The sequence below is a fragment of the Arachis hypogaea genome, chromosome 1 (genome assembly GCF_003086295.3).
Source record: "Arachis hypogaea cultivar Tifrunner chromosome 1, arahy.Tifrunner.gnm2.J5K5, whole genome shotgun sequence".
Taxonomy (NCBI): Eukaryota; Viridiplantae; Streptophyta; class Magnoliopsida; order Fabales; family Fabaceae; genus Arachis; species Arachis hypogaea.
The window spans coordinates 91,148,521-91,167,191 of NC_092036.1; the positions used below are offsets into that span (position 1 = coordinate 91,148,521).

The following is an 18,671-nucleotide window of genomic DNA, read 5'->3' on the forward strand; positions in this document are numbered from 1 at the left end:
CTTATGAACTTTTCCATGTTACATTTGATATATTTATTAATTCAATTTGAGGTATTTCAGATACATGATTTTTATTAAGCTTTTTATATTCTTGGCTTTGGTTGAGTAATTAGAGACTCTTGAGTTATCAAACTCTTTTGTTGATTGATAATTGGAAGTTGCTAATTGACTTGAATTCCACTAACTCTAGTCCTTCTTTGGGAATTGACTAGGACTTGAGGATTCATATTGATTTATCCACTTGACTTACCTTCATAGTTAGAGGTTGACCAAGTGGGAGCAACGAGCAATTCTCATCACAATTGATAAGGAAAACTAGGATAGGACTTCTAATTTTCATACCTTGCCAAGAGTTTTTTTAGCTATTGATTTATTAATTTATGCAATTTATTTCTCTTGTTCAAACCTTTCAGAAACCCAAAAATACTATTTTCCATAACCAATAATAAAACACACCTCCCTGCAAATCCTTGAGAAGACGACCCGAGGTTTAAATACTTTAGTTATAAAATTTATTGGGTTTACTTAAGTGACAACCAAACTTTTGTACGAAAGGATTCTCTGTTGGTTTAGAAACTATACTTACAATGCGATTATATATTTTTAAATTTTTTCACCGATAGAAATCCAATCGTCAGATGGCTTTCGAGGGCGTTAGTGGTGATAACTATACCACTAACGTTGCAAGCTTGCTCCCTTTCCATGTTAGTGGTCACGTTAGTGATACTAACGTGGCTGCTAACGTGGTTCTTCTATGCTTCCTTTGTCCTGGAATCAAACAAACAAGGTGCATCAAAGCTTTGTTCCAGGTTATAAGATCTTGCATTATATAAATTAGCATTCAATTCATGCTTTATTCTCATGAAATCATGTAAAGTTCACAATGTTTGCTTGGATTAAGATGTAAGTGTATATTCATCCAAAACTTACTTATTACCTAAGAAAATGCATGAAACTATCTAAAAAAAGTAAAGAAAATGCTAGTGAAATTGGCCAAAATGCCATGGCATCAGTAAAGAAACAATCATAGGCATAAAAGAAAGGACGTTCGGTCGGACTTAAGGGAGGAAAAGTGACCCTCTCCTCAGGGTTGGGCGACACTTGCTCGTAGTTTTTCTCATCCTTCCTGTTCTCACAGACCCTATGATGCCATCTAAATTTCTCACAGTACTCCCGATCTGCTACAGTAACACACCCTAACACTATGGAATCTAACCAGTCAGCCATACCAGGAAGAAACTTTGTGGACATTTCAACAATAAAAAGATCGAAACTTTATAAGAAAGAAAAGCATGCAACGCCACCAAAAACAAAGTATAAAGAAGGATCGTAGTTATCAAATAAAAAATAAATGAAACGCGCACTAACCTAGAACCGGGAGAAGCAGAAGAAACGATGAATGCACTACAAAACATGGATGATTGATGAGCGGATAATTTATACGCTTTTTGGCATTGTTTTTAGTATGTTTTTAGTATATTTTAGTTAGTTTTTATTATATTTTTATTAGTTTTTAGTTAAAATTCACTTTTCTGGGCTTTACTATGAGTTTGTGTGTTTTTCTGTGATTTCAGGTATTTTCTGGCTGAAATTGAGGGACCTGAGCAAAAATCTGATTCAGAGACTGAAAAGGACTGCAGATGCTGTTGGATTCTGACCTCCCTGCACTCGAAATGGATTTTCTGGAGCTACAAAAGCCTAATTGGCGCGCTCTCAACGGCGTTGGAAAGTAGACATCCTGGGCTTTTCAGCAATGTATAATAGTCCATACTTTGCCTGAGATTTGATGGCCCAAACTGGTGTTGCAAATCAGCTTCAGAATTCTCGGCGTTTAACGCCGGAACTGGCACAAAAATTGGAGTTAAACGCCCAAACTGGCATAAAAGCTGGCGTTTAACTCTAGAAAACGTCTCTACACATGAAACCTTCAATGCTCAGCCCAAGCACACACCAAGTGGACCCCGGAAGTGGATTTTTACGTCATTTACTCATTTCTGTATACCCTAGGTTACTAGTTCACTATTAATAGGACCTTTTGATATTGTATCTGAACCTCATGACACTTCACACGTTTCATATTGTACCTTCTACGGCATGAGTCTCTAAACCCCATGGTTGGGGGTGAGAAGCTCTGCTGTGTCTTGATGGATTAATGCAATTACTACTATTTTTCATTCAAACACGCTTGCTTCTATTCTAAGATATCACTTGTGCCTAAACCTGATGAATGTGATGATCCGTGACACTCATCATAATTCTCACCTATGAACGTGTGCCTGACAACCACCTCTGTTCTACCTTAGATTGAGTAGATATCTCTTGGATTCCTTAATCAGAATCTTCGTGGTATAAGCTAGAATTGATGGCGGCATTCAAGAGAATCCGGAAGGTCTAAACCTTGTCTGTGGTATTCTGAGTAGGATTCAAGGATTGAATGACTATGACGAGCTTCAAACTCCTGAAGGCTGGGCGTTAGTGACAGACGCAAAAGAATCACTGGATTCTATTCCAACCTGATTGAGAACCGACAGATGATTAGCCGTGCTGTGACAGAGCGCGTTGAACATTTTCACTGAGAGGATGGGAGGTAGCCATTGACAACGGTGAAACCCTACATACAGCTTGCCATGGAAGGAGTCTTGCGTGCTTGAAGAAGAAGACAGTAGGAAAGCAGAGATTCAGAAGATAGAGCATCTCCAAAACCTCAGCCTATTCTCAATTACTGCAAAACAAGTATTTATTTCATGTTTTTTTACTTTTCACAATCAACTCTGATAATTATTGATATCCTGACTAAGAGTTGCAAGATAACCATAGCTTGCTTCAAGCCGACAATCTCCATGGAATCGACCCTTACTCACGTAAGGTATTACTTGGACGACCCAGTGCACTTGCTGGTTAGTTGTGCGGGATTGCAAAAGTGTGATTGCAATTTCGTGCACCAACGATCCACATCGATAAGTACCTCGAAGCCTCAGAGAAGAAGAAAAACTTTGGGCAAAAGACGAAGGAAAGAGGCTTTCCCCCAGAAATGTAAAAGCGAAGCAGATGGATGCAAGGAAATTGAAAATAAGTTAGAAACCTCTTTGATTTCAAAATAAAGAGGGAAACAAAACGGCAAAAGGAGTCAAAGCCCAATTAAAAAGGCTTTAAAAGAGCTCGCGTAAACCCAAGAAAACTGATACGCTCGAGAATGACATAGCATTTAAAAACGAAAATGCTTTGCATTTCAAAAACATTTAAGACACTAAATTTGCCCGAGGAGGGGCAAGCCAGGCGCAACCAGATGGAAGATGCTTGAACATGACTTCCCAAAAGAGGTCGAAGCTCAAGCAGGGGCACTGTTCATACACTGGTCTGAGCTACAAAGACCAGGTTGGCCGAAGACAAAAGGACCGACCTCTTTAAAGGTTGGCCAACTATCGACCTCTTTACAAAGAGTACGAGAAATCACCACATAGGCCCAAAAGTGGCCCAAAAGAAAGAACCACCGCCTACTAAAAGACGGTTGGCCAAAGATATGATCTCACCCACAAAAGATAAGATAAGAAAACAAACTTATCTGAAAGTAAGATCTTCATACACCACTATAAATACACTAGAGCATCCAGGTATAACATACGCTCGAATTTACAAAAAACTTGCCTAAATCTTGTACTGAATTAAGCATCAGAGTCTCTTGCTGGTACCACCACCCACCGGTGACCAAGGACCAAGCAGCACCTACCACTCCAACAAGTCAGACACGGCAGCCTCGACCAGACCAGAAGATTTCGTCCGATATCGACCTCCCTATTTCAGGTAATCCTTGGAAACAGTTATGTAACAAAATGATGCAATTTTTGAAAAAAAAAATCACTTGCAAAATTCACAACATATGCTCTAGGGACAAGATTTTGTTGATGGTGTACACTGGAGGCAGCTGGGATGGAATAGTGGGGAGGTGAGGTTGTATAGATGGGAAGTATATAGAGACCACTTCATCTCCTGGCGAGAAATCTTTTGTAGAGATTTTCTTCCTTTTCCATCCCCTTGGGACCTTTTTTCTTGTGTTCGTTGATGCCAACTTGTTCCTTGTGGTTTCCTTTTTGAGAATAGTTTTGTTGTCTATTTCATGTGATTCTGGTGGGTCTGGTTTTTTTTGGATTACACTTGGCTGTTGCTCCTTCTGAACACATTGGTTGTTAACCATAGGAGTCCTTATGTGTGGTGCTTGTGCTTCCTTGTTTGGCTCCTCCATCAGCTCTTTGTTATCATGATCTGCTTCTTGTGAGAGGTTGAAAACATTAAAAGTGAGCTGATCATTGTGTATTCTCAACACGAGCTCTTCTCGTTCCACATCTATGAGTGCTCTGGCTGTGGCTAAGAATGGCCTTCCCAGAATGATGCGATGGGGTAAATAGGGTTCTCATCCATTTCCAGGACAACAAAGTCTGTAGGGAGGAAGTAGTTCCCAACCTTCACTAGCACATTCTCAACCACTCCTATTGCCTGTTTTTGAGTTTTGTCAGCCAACTTAATGATTACATATGTGGGTGTTAGCTCATTGATTTGAAGCTTTTTCATGAGGGATAGAGGCATTAAGTTGATGCTCGCTCCCAGGTCACTGAGTCCTTTATCAATCATTGTTTCTCCTACGGCACAGGGAATATGAAAACTCCCTGGATCCTTCCTCTTTGTGGGTGGCCTTGGTTGAATGAGAGCACTGCAATCCCTATTCATCTTTATTGTTTGTCCACCTTTCAATGAACTCTTTCTGGATAATAGCTCCTTTATATACTTTACGTAGGAAGGCATTTGCTGGAGGGCTTTAATGAATGGTATATTTACATCAAGAGATGCAAACATGTCGAGGAATCTTGAATACATTCTCCCTGCTACACCACCTTTAAGCCTTTGGGGAAAGGGTGCATATGGGTTCAGTGTCTCCTTCTTCTTCAGCTCTTCCTTGAGTGTGGGTTGAGGTGCATGGCTCCTTTCTTCCTGGTTTCCCTTTTGATTGTCTTGGAGGTGTTCTACTTCATTCATACTCCACTCATCACTTGTGGTGATCATCTTACATTCTTCCCACCTTACTTTCTTTGTTTCTCCTCTTGGGTTCTTCTCCGTGTCACTGGGAAATCCATCAGTGGGTTTGGGAATTTGTTGAGATAGATACCCTACTTGGGACTCCAGTCTCTTGATGTTTTCTCCTTGGTTTTTGATATTAGCTCGCACTTCTTTCTTAAACACCTTGTTGTCTTGGACTTCTCTACATAAATCTTCAAGTAGAGTCTAAATTTTTGAAAGTCTATCGTCCATTAGTGATGGTGGATTGGGGTTAGGTGGGTGTTGATAGGATCACTATGAGGTATGTTGGTGGGTTGCATTGTTGTTGGAGTTGAGGTTGTGGCGTCTCTGGTCTTGACCTTGGTCTTGTTGATTTCCCCAACCAAAGTTGGGGTGATTTCTCCATCCAAAGTTGTAGGTTTTGGAGTATGGGTCATGGATTTGTCTAGGTGAGTTTCCAATATAGTTGGCTTGTTCCCAGTCACCTTCTTCTCCTATATTCAGTCCTTCTTAAGTTGGTAATGAAGTGATGACTGTTGCAACTTGGTTTTCCTCCACCTTCTTGGTGAGATCTGCTAGCTGCTTGGTGATCATCTTATTTTGAGCTAGCAATGCATCCATGTGGTTCAGCTCTATTACTCCTCGAGTGTTATTTCTTTCAGAGGCATAGAAGTAGTCATTCTCAGCTACTATTTCAATGACATCTATGGCTTCTTCAATGATTTTCTTCTTGTTTAGAGAGCCCCCTGATGAATGATCTATAGCCTTCTTTGACTCATAGGAAAGACCTTCATAGAAAATGTGAAGTTGAACCCATTCATTGAACATATCTGGTGGGCATCTTCTTGTTAAGTCCTTGAACCTCTCCCATGCCTCATAGAGAGTCTCACCATCTTGTTGCCTGAAAGTCTGCACCTCAGCTCTCAGCCTGTTAATTCTTTGAGGAAGGTAGAATCTTGCCAAAAATTTGTTCACCACATCTTCCCAATTTGTCAAGCTCTCCTTTGGAAAGGATTCGAGCCACTTGGATGCCTTGTCCCTGAGTGAAAAAGGGAACAACAGCAGCCTATAGACATTCGGGTAGACTCCATTAGACTTCATAGTGTCACAGATTCTCAGGAAGGCGGTTAGATGTTGATTGGGGTCTTCTTGAGCACTTCTTCCAAATGAGCAGTTGTTCTGAACAAGGGTGATGAGCTGGGGTTTTAGTTCAAAGTTGTTGGCATGTATGGTGGGCTTCTGTATGCTACTTCCACAGTTTCTTGGATTTGGATTGATGTAGGAGCCTATAACTCTCCTTTCTTGCCCAGCATGATTTGTAGGGCCTTCTCTAGCATGGTTGTGAGCTTCTTCTTCATGATTATTTTCCAAGTTCTCTTCCATGTTGGGTTTAAAGTACTCTTCCTCTTCCTCAGCACTAACAGCTCATTTCCCTCTTTCTTCCCTCCTTAATCTCCAGAGGGTTCTCTCAGGTTCTGAATCGAAGGAAGTTGAGGTCCCCCCTCTTCTCCTTGTCATACAACTAATAAAACACGTAGCAAGAGATAAAATGAAGAGGTTATTCTTGTTAGAGTGATTGTTAGTGTGAGTGATGCAAATTATCAAACAGTTAGTGGGTTAGTGAGCAGAATTGTAGATAATAACAAAGAAAGAAAGAAAAACAGAGAGGGTATAGAGGATGAGGAAGAAGTTAAACAAAGTGAAAATAAATGAGTGAATAAAGTAAACAAACAAGGGAAAAATGCCCAATCTAGTGAGCTTCCAACGTAATCATTGTTGATACAAAATCAATCCCCGACAACAGCGCCATAAACTTTATGCATGAAAACTTGCCTCTCAACAAATTTCCCTTCGGCAAGTATACCAAATTTGTTGTCAAGTAAAAACTCACAATAGAGTGAGATCGAATCCCACAGGGATTGATTGGTCAAGCAACTTTAGTTGGAAGAGTATGCTAATTGAGCTAAACAGAGTGTAGTTTGAGAATTGCAGAAAATTAAATGGCAGAAAAGTAAATAGCAGAAAATAAAGTGTAGAATCTTAAATGGGGATTTGGGGTAATGGGCATGAAAATAAATGACAGAAAATAAAGAGAATGGGTAAGATCAGAAATGGGGAATTCATTGGGCTCAGGAGATGTTGTACTCTCCGGATCAAGTTCATTTTCATCTTTTCCTCAATCAATGCATCTATTGATCTCCTTGGCAATCTTAGGTGATTAGATTCCAATTCCTTGATAATCCAATCTCTCTAAGCTTGAACAATTGCCCAATTCCTTGATTTAATTGCTCATAGAAAGAGATAAAGTATGGTCACTGATTATACCACATGTATTTCCAAATCAAAGTGTTGGGAGGATTACATTTCACTATATCCGCCCAGACCCCAATTTGGTCCAACATGAGAAAGCATTTCTAGCATGATCTCCTCATCCCTTTTCCAAGGCTCAGAGGAGATCCAATTATGGAGAGTTTGTTTTCCAAGACAACTAACTAATTGAATTAAGATCAAAAGCTTTCTAGTAAATCAAAAGAGAAGAAAGAAGAAGAGAATAAAAACTATAATTGATCCATCAAATTACAACAGAGCTCCCTAACCCAATGAAGGGGGTTTAGTTGTTCATAGCTCTAGAAATGGAAAATGGCAGAAAATAATACATCCCAGCTAAAAGTGCAAAAAAGTAAATATACAGAGAGTAGTTCTCCAAAGTGCCAACCTCCTCTATAGTTCAAAACTACTCCTATATATACTACTCCTCTTGATCTTCTAGTGAGTTCTTCAAGTCTTGGATGTGGGCTTTGGATCTTGAGTTGAAGCAGTTCCAATCTTTAGTGGGCCCAGCTTGCAGAGAAGTATGAATTATACATGGGCGTTAGTGAAGTTAACGTTAAGTGACATTGTGGGTTCGAGAACGTTAGTGGCAATCACAATTTTCACTAACGTTCCAACCCCATATACCCCACATTAACTCCAACATTAGTGGCACTAACATGACCACTAACGTTGCCTTGTAAATCTTTGCTAGCGTTATTGGGACTCACCTTTCCCAATAACGTTGGCTTATAACCCTTCGCAAGCGTTATTGGGACTCACCTTTCCCATTAACGTTGCCTTATGCCCTTTGTCCCTACGTTAGAGTTCACATTAGTGTAACTAACGTGGCTCTTAACGTGGTTATGCCTCACCTTCGAGAGCGTTAGTGACACTTACCTTTGTCACTAATGCTCAAAGTGCCCCTACTCTCCACGTTAGAGCTCATGTTAACTAAGTTAACGTGGCCACTAACGTGGTAGTAATGCCATCTTCCAATGTTAGTGACAAAGGTAAGTGTCACTAACATTGGCTCATCAATCTCAGCTCTACATTAACTATCACGTTAGTGGTCTTAACGTGACCACTAACGCGGGCAATGCTAGTTGATCCAACGTTAGTAACAAAGGTGAGTGTCACTAACATTGGCATTATTCCTCTCTTCCACGTTAGAGTTCACGTTAACTAAGTTAACGTGACTCTTAACGTGGCTCATTGCCAAAGTCATTGGCACAATTTGTCAAACAGTTAGTGGATTAGTGTGCAAGTATGTAACTAAACAATGAAAGTGATTGAAATTGCTGAGGATGAAAGTAAACAAATTGAAATTAAACTAATCAACAAAGAAAAGAAAAGTGTTTAATCTAGTTATCCTTCGATTTAATCATTGTCAATGCAAAATCAATCCCGGACAATGGCGCCATAAACCTGATTTGGAAAATCTATATCTCTACAAATTCCCTTCGGCAAGTATACCGAATTTGTCGTCAGGTAAAAACTCACGGTAGAGTGAGGTCGAATCCTACAGGGATTGATTGGTTGAGCAACTTTAATCGGAAGAATGGTCTAGTTGAACTAAACATAATTGAGTTGAGACTTGCAAAAATTTAAATAGCGAGAAACGTAAATAGCAAGAACTGTAGATGACGGAATGGTAAATAGCTGAATGTAAATTGTAGAAAGTAAATTACAAAAAGTAAATTTTAGGAAATTAAATGGGAATAGGGATGATGAACATAAAAGTAAAGAGAATATAGAGAATGGGAAGATAAGAGTAGGGAAGCTCATTGGGTTCAGGAGATGTTGTATTCTCTGGATGAATTTCATTTTCATCTCTTCCTCAATCCATGCAACTCATTTATCTCTTGGCAGTCTTAGGTGATTGAATCTTATTTCCTTGACAATTCAATCTCTCTAAGCTTGAACAATTACCCAATTTCTTGATCTAATTGCTCATGGAAAGAGATGAAGTGCGATCAATGATTATACCACATGTTTTTTTGGATCAAAGTATTGGGAGGATTTTATGTCATTATATCCGTCCACCCCCCAATATAGTCCAACATGAGAAGGCATTTCTATCATGATTTCCTCATTCCTCTTCCAAAATTCTGAGGAAATCCAAGTATGAACAATTTTTCTTCTGAGATAATGGCTCAATTGCATGAAGATCGAAAGCTTCCAAGCAAATCAAAGAGAATGAAAAGAAGAAGAATAATAAGAACTATGATTGATCCATTGAATAACAACAGAGCTCCCTCCCCCAATGAAATGGAGTTTAGTTGATCCTGGCTTTGGAAATGGAAATTGAAAATGTAAAGTGCATATGAAAATAAACTAATTACAGAGAAGAGTAAAATATGAGTGTTTACAATCCTGGATCCCTTCCAGGTTCCAATCCCTCTTCTAGTTCAAAACTACTCCTATATATGCTACTTCTCTAATCCTCATTTGAGTCTTCAAGTATCTGGATGTGGGCCCTTAGCCTTAGTTGAAGCAGTTAACAAACTCATTGGTCTTTGCTCAGCTTGCTGGAAGAGTTTAAGTGAGGCAGTAGTCATGTTAGTTAGGCCGTTAGTGTGAGTAACGTGATGTGTAAATTCCTGGCTCGAAGACGCTAGTGAAACCAACGTGTTCACTAACTTCCCAAAACCCCTTTGTTTCCATATTACTCCTGGCATTAGTGGCACTAATGTGGCCACTAACGCCACACCTTTGCCTAAGCCCATGTTAATGCCCATGTTAGTGGCATTAACATGGCCACTAACGTAGCTTTCCTTGCCTTTGCTTCTCCTTTTGATGACGTTAATGGTACCAATGCCACCACTAATGCCACAAGCTGCCCCTCTTCCACGTTAATGGATCACGTTAGTGCCACTAACATGGCTTGTTCTTTTGAGCCCATTATTCGATCACGTTAGTGACATTAACGTTGCCACTAACGGTCCTCTCCTCTTGAATTGCCCATGTTAATGGCTCATGTTAGTGGCACTAACATGGCTTATTCTTCCCTGAGCATTCCCTTTGATCACATTAATGGCACTAACATTGCTATTAATGGTCCCCCTCTTGCTTTTGCCCACGTTAGTGCCCATGTTAGTGGCACTAACGTGGCTTTTCACTGCTTCTTCTTACCTGAAATCAATCAAACTATTTGCATTAAAGCCTTGCTCTAATCTCAAGATAATGCATCATTCATTGCATTCATTAATTCTTGCATTATTCATGAAATTGTTTAGAATTCACAATGTTTGATTGAATCAAGACATGAATGAATAACTTATCCAAATGCTTGCTTATTACCTAAGAAAATGCATGAAACTAACCTAAAATATACTCAAAATTGCCTATGAAACTAGCCAAGATGCCCTGGCATCACAACACCAAACTTAAATCTTGCTTGTCCTCAAGCAAGTAATAGATCATAAGAAAAATGAATGCGAATACAAAGAGATATGAGTCCTTATTGAGAGAATTCAAACCCTGGTTCATGGAGTTTCATGTATGACAACTTAGGTCTATATTCTTGCTGGTTTTCAGGTTATAACATGCTCTTAAATACTCATTCTATTGCCTTTTATAAGACTCTTACTCTTGACCCTTAACTTAGCTTTGTTTTTGTTTTCCTTTTCTCTTTAGGAGCTTATTATTTTATTTAGCTAAGTGCTCTGTGTTGAGGCAACTCTTTATAATAAGCTTTCAGCCAACACTCCCGAACTAGTTGGTTCAAGGTGCTAGGTGTGGAAACACCTCTGAGGACTTACTTACTCAAGCCTCTCCACAATACCTACCCACCACAGGCACATGGTTCGTTATTCATTCCTGAGACCTTGGTGTCCAGCACCTCTTTGGGTTACTAAATGTTTTGTGATAAGGCTACTCTTGATAGTGGACTTTCAGTTGATAATCCTGGGTTAGTTATCCCAAGTTATCAAGTGATGAAGCACTCCTTAGAACCTAATCATCCAAGCATATCCTTGCACAAAAACACCACAGATACATATCTCAGAGTTCAAACTATTGGTGCCTGGCTTTATTGCTTGCTCTTTTCTTTCTTTTTTTCAATTTCTTTTTCTTTCGAGGATCTTTTTATTCATCTAAGTCTTATAGAATGCACATTAAACTCATATTTCAAGAGATATTCTAACTTTTAACTTTATTCATGAACCAACTTGGCTAGCAAATACCACCACAAACACTAGGACTTTATTATGCAAACTTTGGACTTCTACTCTTCTTTTTCATAACATTTTCTAACATTTTCTTTTGTTGAACTTAAGAACAAAGCATACAACTTAAGATATGATGCAGTGGCCTAAGCATTTAAGCTAGCAAGCTAAAACACATAAAAGAACTAAATGCAAATGATTGAATTGAAATTCATAAACTAACTATGGAGGCATGTTCTATTTCCTACATGCACTTCCTTATTCAAAGCTTAAAAAAAAAACTCCACCACCTTGTTTATCATTTTCCTTGCTCATGTCCCTCAAATTGTTTATCCTTTTTTTTTGTTCCTTTTTTTTGACCGCTTGTACCTCCTTGCCTTTGTGCCATCCTTGCCTTCTTCTAATCCTCTAATACTTTTCTCACTGATGCATGGCTCTGTTATGCTCTCTCTTTCTCTAGTCCTGCTAGCTCATCGTGAACTTCTTTATATCTTTTGATTCATGGATTTAGCAGGGGTAGCTGCCCAACCAAGTAGCCGAGCCTAGCTTGAGTGTTTATATCATACCTAGCTCTACTTAGATAAACTCTTTCTCGAAATTCTCTGCACTCATCAAATGCTTCCATATGATCATGTTTCCTTTGACGCATTTCATGAATATGTACATCTTGGTGAGCTTGCATTTGGGGTAATTTTTGGATGGCCGCTTGTTGTTGAGCTTGCCTTTGATTTACCATGTTGATGGATTCACCAAGTTGTTTGCCTTGCTCAAGTTGCTGCTCCATTATTTACTTTTGCCACTCTCTTTGGTGATCCATCATTTGGGATTGAAATTCCTCTTGTTGGTTCATGATTTGCATTTGAAGGTTCCTCTACTTCTATTGGCTCTCTAGATATTGCCTTGATAAACTATCAATGGCTTCTTGGACTTGACTCATATCCAAAGTGTTTGAGGCTTGTCCTCCCAAAGCTTGTCCTTCTGAGATTTGTGGCACTGCTTTTTTCTTTCTTTGGGGCCGTCGATGAACTTGGACAAGTGTAACATAATTCATTCGTTGAGGAGTGATTGGCTTACCAACTGTCACCTACTCGGTGTCTTCATCCTCAAACACCACCTTAGCTCTTTCACACAAACGAAAGATGGTGCTAGTGTAGCCAAGCCAAGCATCAGGGTCGTTCTTCTCAGCCATGTCTCGGATACATTTTGCTATAAGTTCATGAACCTTGATTTACCCTCCTTTCGTTATACAATGCATCATAGTTGCTTTGTTAATATTAACCTCTGAATTATTCGAGCTAGAAAGAATGGACCTGATGGTGAAAAATTGGATTCCGCACAAACTAACCGGCAAGTATACCGGGTCACATCAAGTAGTAAAACTTAGACAAGAGTGAGGTCGATCCCACGAGGATTGATGGATAAAGTAACATTAGTGTGGTGATTAGTTTAGTCAAGCTAACAGTGGTGAATCGAGTGAAATTGATTGACGGAATGTAAATTGCAAGGAATTTAAAGTGCTAGAAGTAAATGGCACAATATTAAATGAAGCTCAAAGCAATCAAAATGAGAAATAACAAAGAACAAGATTTATCTGGAATTGGAGATATCATAATCCATCATGAATCAAATGGGTCTCAACTTCTTTCTCAATCATATGAATAAATCTATGGTGAATTGAAATTGATTAAATCCCAATTCGTTGGCAATCCAATCTCCCTAATCACAATCGATCTTGGCAATTCCTTGATCTAATTGTCATGAGAAGAGGTTAAGTGCATGTCTCTCATACGTAAGCCACACAAATTCTCAAGACCTTAATTCCTCCCGAATAGTGTTAGTCAAGAGAATTGTGAAGGATAGAGCCCCAATTCTAATGCCCATGATTCCCATTCCAAGACTCACACAAGCATTCCACAGATTCAAACCCCCTTCCGGAGTGAATGAATCTCAATCAAAATAGATGGTATCCGATAGTTACCCAAGTGGAATGAGAAGAAGAAGAAGAAGTTCACTTAATCTTGTGAATTATAATAGAGCTCCTCCCTTAATGAAGTCAGGTTTAATTGATCATCGCTCTAAGAACAAGTGCAAGGAATTTAAATTGCATGAAAGTAAATTAAGTTCCACATGAACGAAAATGTAAAATTGCAGACAGGAAGTGTAACAAATTGAAATTTCATAAACCAAACTTAATTCAATACGACTGAAATGTTAAAGTGCCGAAAAGGAAAAGTGTATCAAACTAAAATTCTTAACTATGCTCTCTAGAGTCTCTAATCCTCCAAGAGAGCCTTCTACCCTACTCCTACTTATACTATCCAACCCTCCTCCAATTCTATGAAACTAAGGCCTTTATATAGGTTTTCCTAAATTACAAATTAAAATGAAATTAAAAGCAAATTACAATCAAATGAAAATTAACTATTCTAGATGATTCTTGCGGCCTTGATTGGTTGAGATTTATGGGCTTTTCTTGCTTGAGGTTGGATGGATCTTGAAGTAATTTAATTGAACTAAAACCAAGCTCTAGGGGGTCACTTGGGGATTATTGGCACCAACGCCTTCACAAACCCAAGTTAGCAACGTCTTCATATTCTCCCAGGGGCTGGCGTTGCTTACTTGAATTTCCATGTTGGCAACGCCCTTGTATTTATTTTGGGGCTTAAAGTTGCCTATTGTTTGAGCTTCAATTTCATGCCTACTATGGACTATTATACATCATTGGAAAGCTCTGAATGTCATCTTTCTAAAGCAACTGAAAGAACTTCAATTGAATCTCTATAGCTCAAGTTATGCTCCATTGAAGGGGACAAGGTCAGCCTGCCAGGGTCGCAGGCGTTATTGGGTGGACACGCCTTTGTATTTTGGCGTTGCCAACGCCTTCAGTTTCTGTGGCTCCAAATGAAACCAGCTTTGGAAGCTTCAAACGAATGTCAACCCAATACTATTATATATCGTTGGAAAGCTCTGGATGTCTACTTTTCAATGCCGTTGAGAACTTATCATTTTAAGTTCTACAACTCAAGATATACTTCATGGAAGATGAGGAAGTCAGCTGGCCTGACTACATGTTGATACCATGTTCATCTTTGCACTTTTGGGGCAAGTTTTCTCCCTTATATTTAGTGTCCACCATGTAGTGCGATATATTCCTGGAAAGATATTGATTCCTACTTTCCAATGCCACTAGAATCATCTCATTTGGAGTTTTGTAGCTCAAGTTATTGTTGTTTGAAAGAGACAAGGTTATGCTGTCAAGAAATCCAAAAAAATGGCGTTGCTAACTTGAGTTCTAAGTTGCCGAGGCATTCATAATTTTGCCCTTCAACTTCCATATAAAGTTAAGGAATGCGTTGCTAACTTGAGATTTCAAGTTGCCAATGCCATCACAATTGGTTTCCATCCTCCCATGTTGAATCAAGGAAGGCGTTGCTAACTTGAGATATCAAGTTGCCAATGCCTTCACTTATTGATTACCATGCTCCCATGTTGAAAATAGAAGGCGTTGCTAACTTGAAAAGCCAAGTTAGCAACGTGTTCATTAAATTTGTGAAGGATTGGTAATGCAAAATGGGAGGGCGTTGCTAACTTGGAAATCCAAGTTAGCAACTTGTTCAATGATGGAGTGTTGAAGGCATTGCTAACTTGAATTCCTCAAGTTGGCAACATCTTCAATGTTAGAGTCAAGAGGGCATTGCTAACTTGAGTCCTCAAGTTGGCAACGTCTTCATTTTTTTTTTTGTAAGGAAGGCGTTGGTAATGCCTTCAATAGCCTCCATCTTGCTCCAGGGCTCTCTGCTTCATCACCTATCATTAACCAAAAAAATGCATCAAAGTATTGCCATAATCATAAGATAATGCATCATTCATAGCATCAAACAATTCTTTGCATAAATCTCATGAAAATACACAAAATTAACAATGTTTAATTGAATCAATAAGTGCATGAATTTCTCATCCAAGCATTTACTTATTGCCTAAGAAATGCATGAAAACCAAGTAAAAATAAATGAAAAAAACTTGTGAAACTAGCCTAAGATGACTTGTCAGGACCTCCTCACTATCTCGAACCATCCTTTGGCTTCTGGGATGAGGTCTTCTCTTCTAATGAACTTAGGTGCTCCTTTGGAGTCCTGATGCCAAGGCATCTTAGGCTAGTTTCACTAGCCTTTTTCTTTTGTTTTTGTAGGATTTATGAACTTTCTTGAGTTATAAGAAATCATTTAGGTTAGAAGTTGATACACAACTTGATTCATTCAAACATACTTAATTTGATGCTTTTTCATGAGATTTGTGCCATAAATACTTGTGTGCTAAGAATGATGCAATCTCTCATGATATTAGCATGGCTTTGATGCATGTATTGCTTGATGATAGGTGGAGAAAGGCATGGGAAGAGGTTGAAGAATGGCCATGGAAAGAAGGAAGTGGAAGCAATGTTGGTGGCCAAAGTTGGACCACTAACGTTGCCTCAAATGTTGAGAGGAATGAAACGAGGAAAAAGTCTGCATAATTCTGATATCCACGTTGGAGGAAGCATTGGTGCACCAACGTTACCCCCAACGTTTGCCTTTTGAAAATTGAAAATACAATACATGCGTACGCGTGGGTGACGCGCACGCGTGGATAGGCCAACGTTGGAGGGAACGTTGCCAAGCCAACGTTGAGGCCAACGTGCACGATATGAGCTCCAAATCTTGATTTTGAAAACATGAATCGACGCGCACGCGTATGCTACGCGTACGCATGAGCATGATTTATTGCAATCCACGCGCACGCGTAGGTGACGCGCACGCGTGAATAAATCAACGTTGGAGGGAGTGTTGCCACTCAAACGCTGGGTCCAACGTCTTCGAAAAGCTTTCAAAAATGGGAATTGAGTATTTTGCATCCACGCGCATGCGTAGATGACCCGCACGCGTGGATGAGCATTATGTCCCCAACGCGCACATGCATAGGCAGTGCAAACGCATGAAATGGTAATTTGCACCATCCACGCGTACGCGTATGCCACGCGCACGCGTGGATGGGCAAACGTTGGCACCCCAACATTGAGTCAAACGTTGATTGCAGCACCTAGAACCCGTTTATTCCAAATGGACATTTGACTCAACGTTGGCCCAAAAATGTTGCTTTAAACGTGAGTATCAGAACTCTGCAAATCAATCACATCTCTTCTCAGCAGCATTGGAGCAACTTCAACCCATTTCAATTAAGGCCAAAAGCTCAATTTAGAGACTGAAGATTAATTGAAGAAAGTGTATAAATAGCTTGACATTTAAGTTAGTTAGGGCCAGAGACACTGAGTACTGAACTTCTTCCCAATTTTACTTTCTTTGCAACTTTTCAATCATGCAATTTACTTTTCATTTCGATTTTCCATTTTGAGAGCTATGAACAACTAAACCCATTTCATTGGGTTAGGGAGCTCTATTGTAATTCAATGGATCAATAACAATTTTCATCTTCTTCTTCTATCTTTTCTCTTGATTTTGTTAGAAAGCTTTCGATCTTAATTCAATTGGATAGTTGTCTTGACAGAGAAGCTATTCATAATTGGAATTATTCTGATCCTTGAGAGAGGGATGAGGAATTCATGCTAGAATTGCTTTCTCACATTGGATTGGATTGGGGGTTAGATGGATATTGTGACATTTAATCCTACCAATACTTTGATCTATGAATTTGTGTGGTATAATTAGTGACCAAACATCAACTCTTTCCATGAGCAATTAAATCAAGAAATTGGGCAATTGTTCATGCTTAGAAAGATTGGTGAGCCAAGACATTGGGATCCAATCATCTAAGAATGCCAAGCAAAGTCAATGAATGCATTGATTGAGGAAGAGATGAAAATGATTTGATCCGGAGAGTTCAATATCTCCTGAAACCCAATGAACCCCCTATTATGATCTTACCCATTCTCATTATATTCTGCCCTTTAGTTTCATGCTTGATCCCCATTCTCATTTAATTTCTTACAATTTAAGCTTCTTCCATTTAATTTCTTGTAATTTAAGTTTATGCTCCTACATTCTGCAATTTAATTTCTGTTCATTTAATTTCTTGCAATTTAAGTTTCTTGCCAATTTACATTCAGCAACACCAATTAAATTCTGATTTTGTTCAACTAGAACAATTCTCCAATTAACGTTGCTTAACCAACCAATCCTTGTGGGATTCGACCTTACTCCACAGTGAGTTTTTACTTGACGACAATCCGGTGCACTTGCCGGTAGTTATTGTGCGGAACTTATTTTTTGTGTATCAAGTTTATGGCGTCGTTGCCGGGGATTGGTTTTGTATTCACAATTACTAAATTGGAGGATAACTAGATTGAGCATTTTTCTTTTCTATTGATTAATTGAATTTCAATTTCTGCTGTTACATTTACTTCCTGCAATTTTAGTTGTTTCTCTTTATTTTTCTTTATTTCCTTACTTTCCAGCAAGCTAACCTACTAACCATTTGATAACTTGCTCTAACCAAGCTAACTATACTCTACTTTTGTGGATTTTTCACTTGCTGTTTCTTATACTTGTTCATTGTTTGACAGGTAGAAGAAGGGAAACTTCAACCTCCTTTGACAGTGAACCGGAGAGGACCTTCCTTAAATTAAGGAGGAAATCAAGAGGAAAGAAGGCTATTGGTGCAGAGGAAGAGGAGGAAGACTTGGATATAAATATGGAGGATGATATAAAAAACCATCATGAATAAGAGATAAACAATCATGCCAGAGAAGGTGCAGCCAACCCTGCTGGACAAGAGAGGAGAGTGCTAGGCTCCTACATTAATCCCAATCCTGGGAATTGTGGGAGCAGCATTCAAAAGCCAACCATCCATGCCAATAACTTCGAAGGAATTGTGGGAGCAGCATTCATCACTCTCGACCTAAACAATTGTTTATTCAGAGGAAGTGCTCAAGAAGACCCTAATCAGCATCTCACTACATTCCTAAGGATCAGTGATACAATTAAATCTAATGGTGTTCACCCTGACACCTATAGATTACTACTGTTTCCATTTTCTCTGAGGGATAAAGCATCCAAATGGCTAGAATCATTTCCCAAAGAAAGCTTGACAACCTGGGAAGATGTGGTAAATAAATTCTTAGCAAGGTTCTACCCTCCTCAAAGAGTGAAT

General features: G+C 39.1%; 1 non-coding gene across 1 annotated transcript; it reads left to right on the plus strand.

The window, feature by feature from the left end:
* Positions 1-5,872: 5,872 nt before the first annotated feature.
* On the plus strand, positions 5,873-5,979 carry LOC112716521 (small nucleolar RNA R71). The gene has a single exon (XR_003160386.1). It is a non-coding gene; the product is annotated as a small nucleolar RNA R71 (small nucleolar RNA).
* Positions 5,980-18,671: the final 12,692 nt, after the last annotated feature.